Source organism: Choloepus didactylus, chromosome X (assembly GCF_015220235.1).
Source record: "Choloepus didactylus isolate mChoDid1 chromosome X, mChoDid1.pri, whole genome shotgun sequence".
Classification (NCBI taxonomy): Eukaryota; Metazoa; Chordata; class Mammalia; order Pilosa; family Megalonychidae; genus Choloepus; species Choloepus didactylus.
In genome coordinates this window covers 134,449,373-134,454,831 of record NC_051334.1, presented here as the reverse complement: position 1 = coordinate 134,454,831, position 5,459 = coordinate 134,449,373, and the positions used below count along the sequence as shown (strand labels likewise).

General features: G+C 38.4%; 1 pseudogene; it reads right to left on the bottom strand.

Annotated features, from left to right (window-relative positions):
- Window positions 1-378: 378 nt before the first annotated feature.
- LOC119522355 lies at window positions 379-1,697 on the bottom strand (annotated as a pseudogene).
- Window positions 1,698-5,459: the final 3,762 nt, after the last annotated feature.

Sequence of the window (5,459 nt, the reverse complement as noted above, 5' to 3'; positions counted from 1 at the left end):
TTAGTGATATCACCAACCCTAACAAATTTGTAAAATATATTCACTTTGACATATTATTCATCCTTGATCACATGAAATAAATTAATATCTTTTTAGGTTACATATGGAAGTGCACCACCTGCCCTACTGCACAAAAAAGACTGTGCACATGAATGCTCTAACGCCCCTCAATGCAAAGGTGAGAGATGTTGTCCTACTCAATGCCACATGTCTGCAATGCAGTCCCAGTTTGGGCAATGGCTACAAATTAGGAGGATTAAATAAATGAAAAAAAGTACCCTCTTAAAATGGTAATGGGGTATTTCTGCATTCAAATAGGGAATACAATAACCCAGGAAAGGGAAGAGGAGAAACAGGAGATAGTCCTTAGGTTACTGATTAAAGCAAGGTTTGATACACATATCCCCTCTGAGTAGGCACTCAGTGGGTAGAATATAGCCACAACAAACATCAGATCAAACATGCTTCTGGTCAGTAATTTCAGGACAGCTTTGGAATCACCAGCTTTTGCATACTAGACAAAGACTTGTCCTCTGCCAGGATTTTACTTTGGAAAAAACAGAGATACCATTGGTCTATATTTTTGACACTCCTCTTTTACATCCTCTACAACATCTTCATATTCCTCTTCACTTCCAACATAAGCATCATCCATCACATTCCACAGTCTTAACACAGGAGTAGGAAGCATCACCAGATCTTTAATGTGAGGGGCAAAAAGAATGCTAAAGACTGGGCTGCATAATGCCATTTCAGCAGGAGTTCTGCCTGGATCATCATGAAGCATGCTTTTGATAAGGTCTCTAGGTGTTAGGCTGGAATTGTGGCATTCACTAATGATTTACTGGCAAATATGTGACCAATAATAGCAGAACTCTTTGCTTTCCAATCCTGAGATCTGACATATGTTTCAGTTTCATTCATGAGAATATTTCCAATAAAGTAATTCCTAGGCTGCACAGATCAACAGCTGAGATACATTCTGTATCACTGTGCAGACCAGCCTGGGCCAAGCAGTTTTGCAGTTCTGCTTCTGGAACCCAATACACATCTGTCTGAATATATTTTACATCCTGATTGCCTTCTTTGAAGCTAAGTCCAAAGTCAATGAGTTTAAAATACTCATTCTCTGCATGCCACAATGTGTTATGTGGTTTAAGGTTTGCATAGACATAACCCTTACGATGAAGAAAAGCAAGAGCCTCCAGAACATCTCTGGCACAATGCTGTATCATCTGCTTGGAACAACCCTGGTGACTGGAATATAAAAGCATTTCCAAAACACAGACATCCAAGAGTTCAAGCAACAGTGTGATGGAACATTTGGAGAGAAGTGTATTGTAAAGACTCCATACAAAGTCACAATGTTCTCATGACCCTGCAATTGCTCCACACTGTCCTCTCTTTGTGGAAACAACACTTCGTGGCTGAGGCCCAAGTCCTATGGTTCCAGACAACAAGAACTGCTTGAGGGCTCCTGGGGACAAGCCAGGAATGACACAGCAGGTCACCCAAAACACCAAGGCTGAGAAGCCACTGTCTAGGTGGCTCTGTACCTGCCAAAGCCACACAAAGTCCTCCAGAAACCACTGTGGCTCTGGCCCCGTGCACAGCAGGACTCCACCATCAGTATAAACTGAGTGCGCTGACATGGGAGCTGACTTAAGCCCAAGGCAAGCCAGCAGACCCGTGGTCATCTCCCAGTCCTTCTGGCTAGCTGCTCTGCAAGGAGTGGCCTGCAGTCACCTTACCAATGACCAGGACCTCAGAATGCCATGACACTGGAAACCATAGTGCACATAGGTCCCAGATCTCCATTATTGAAAACGTTTTTGCTGGTCAAAAATTCATGGCTGGCAGTTTTTCTCTTTCAGTATCTTAAATATATCATACCATTGCCTTCTTGCCTCCATGGATTCTGATGTGAAATCAGAACTTCATCTTATTGTGGTTCTCTTGTTTATGACAAATTGCTTTTCTCTTGCTGCTTTCAGGATTCTTTCCTTATCTTTGGCAGTTGACATTCTGATTAGTATGTGTCTTAGAGTAGGTCTATTAGGAATTCATCATATAGATAAGGGAAACAAAGAGTGGCAACTATACAAACCCTCTTTCTTCACCCCAAACCTCACCTGGTGAACATCATCCCCATGTGAACTGTGTTTGGGCTAACTAAATAGCCTGCCTCTCACTAAAAACCATTCCCAGGCTTAATCAGTCCACTCTATCCCCTGTACCACAAACAGGCAACTATTATTCTATCTGTGACTTCACTAATGTTGTTTACTTTGCCAGTAATTCTATCTTCTCTCTATTCTACTTATCTAGCATCAATCATTCCCACCTCTTCCACTGAAGTTTTCCCTGAAAGCATCAATTACACATATCTTCCTCCTTTTAAATTCTATAACATTTACAGCCTTCATCACTAATGCAGAATGGTTACAAACTATCTTCTATTGATAACTATGTATTTTATATTAACTAAATCTGTTTTCCAGCTTTGTTGTGTTTATGTACTTACAAAACCTCTAGTTTCTAGTACAAGGCTCAGCAAATAATAGACACTCTTGCTTCATGAAAGTCTATTATCACAGAGCATCCACAGTAATCTTTTAAAACCAAAAATCAATTTAAATCATACCCCTGTTTCAAACTCTCCAATGACTTCCCATCACAGAGTGAAATCAAACCTCCTTACCATTGCCTTCAATGCCCTGCATGGTCAAAGTGGAAAACCACATTAAGGATCAGCTTTTTGTTGTTGTTGTTGTTAGGACCAGGACCCTAATACCAACTTCCCCTAAAAACAAAACTTAACCATGCAGTGTGCCATTCAAATGTCACCCAACTCTCACAGTTGTCACACTAGGAGGGGTATGATCAACAAATACATAAAGTGTTATTTTGCTAATTCCTTCATTTAAAATACTTATTCAACACCAACTATGTACTAGATTCTGATCTAAATTCTGGAGTAGAGTGATAAACAAGAAAATGTCCTTCACTTCTTGGTTCATTCTAATTCCATTCTAAACAAACCGTCCTGGTTTCAATGGGACTGAGAGGTTCCTTTCTATATGAGACTTTCAATGTTAAAACCTGGAAAGAACTTAGTGCTAAAACCTGGGATGAAGTGTTCACCATAATTCTAATGGAGGAGGCAGAAAATAAATATGTATGTACAAAGAAATATCCATAAATAACTGTTGAAGTAATAACTACTAATTGATTAAGAAAGGAAAAACAGCCTTATATGTGCTTCCAAAAACCTTGATTAATTTTCCTGATTCCTGTTTTGTGATTCTTATATGGAATTTACCACATGTATTACTGCATAGCAAATTATCCCCAAATTTGGCAGCTTTAAACAACAAACATTTATTTTTTCACAGTTTCTGAGGGTCAGGAATCTGGGAGTGGCTTAACTAGATGGTTCTGGTTCAGCATCTCTCATGAGGTTGCTGTGAAGGTGTCAGTGAGCGTTGTAGTCTTCTGAAGTCTTGACTGGAGCTGAAATATATTCTTCCAAATTTACTTGCTCACTCATGTGATTGCTGGAAAGCCTCAGTTCCTCACAAACTGTTGCTAGTGGCCTCGGTTACCCACCAATTTAACCTCTCCATAGGCTGCCTTAGAATTCTAATATGGTGGCTGGCTTCTCCTAGAATGAGTGATCAGTGAGGGGAGAATCCTCAAGACAGAAGCCTGTCTTTTTTTAACCTAATATCAGAAGTGACATGCCATGTACCATCACTTCTGCCTTATTTTATTGGTGACAAACTGTGGTCAAATGCAGGTGGGGACTATACAAGGTGTGCATACCAGAAGGTAGCATTTAACCAGGTGACAATTTGGATAATAGTTACAGCATCATGCTACAATCCCTGATTCATCTTTTCTTCTTAATATAAATCAGCAGTTTTCAAATTTAGTTTGTAAAGAATCCCCATTTTTAAACATATAATTTCAGGGTCTATTGCCAAAGGTTTTGATTCAGTGTGTCAGGGATACAGCATTTTTATGAATCACCTTCTAGGTATTTCTGATGTAGGCTGTGTCAAGACACCACAATGAAAACAGTACTCTGAGTGCACTCCCAGAGCGATTTCATCTAATCTTATGAGTATAAACTACTTCTTATTTGATGATGATTTCCATCTATTTGTTTTCTGATTTAGCTCCAAAATTCTATAGACATCTTTTACAGAGGTGTTTTACAGGTTTCTCATATTCATCCCTTCTCCTCTCTACCCATACCATGCCATAAACGTGACTCCCCCTAGATTTTTGAACTTGATGGATAGACCACCATCTTCCCAATAGCTCAACTGAGAACTCCTTTCTTTTGCTACAACTGCTCATATCCAACAGGTCACAAAGTATGTTGATTCTTTTTCTTATTGTTTTTTTTTTTTTTTTATGTTGTTCTTCTCCTTTACCCTTGCCAATATTTTAGTTCATGTACTTATTTCCTCCTGGATCAGTGCCAGGGTAATTTCAGGTAATCCTACCCTTTTTCCAATATACTCTCTACACCTACACCACCGACAGAATTTTTTTCTAAAATGCTGACTTTATCATATTGCTTCCTGATAAAAAGACTTCCATGTTTTCCCATTACCTGCTGGATAAACTAAAAACTTCAAACTGTGATATAGAAGGCACTTTATTACCAAGTGCCTACATCTGTCTACATCTGGATTTTTGTCTCTGGACATTTCACCAACGTTCTATATGCTCCATGCAGTCAAACAGAACCTTGTGAAGTCCCCAAAATTCGCTATAATATGTCAAGTATCTTGGTTTTTTTCAGATCTGTAAATTCCTATTCAGCCTGAGACTTAGCTCAGGTGTCTCCTCTTCCAGAAAATTTTTACTATTTTTTCCTAAAAAAGCAGTACCTTTCATTTACTCCTCTTACTCTTTATTTACTTCTGTCAGAGTACTTGTCATTCTGTATTGTAATCATCTACTTAGATTATTTGTTTCTCAACTACACCTTGAGAACCTTTTCATCTTTATGTTTTGTTCTTTCATTTTTATATTCCTATCACTTCATGGAATAGGAAGCTCATGATAGGTGTTCAATATCTGTTGAATGAGTAAATAATTCTACTGCAAAATTTATTATTTCTGCTATTTGACCTAGGGTAAAGTTCATGGAGGATTTTGGTTAACCTATTAGGTCTACATTAAGGATTATACCAAATATTGTGTGGTTTGATTAATTTCATCAGACCAAAACAATGATGTCCATCACCAGGAAATTCATTGACAACTGGTAGAAGGGAGACAGTACTATAATGAAGGACTTACATTTTACTGTGTGTTTTTATAAACATGTGTGTTGGTAATTTGGGTGTGTGTTTTGGGCAGCTGTAATATTTATTGGTTATTCCTACTATTTTCCAGGAACAGTAGCTAAATGCTGCTAACACATATTAAAAAATAATCCT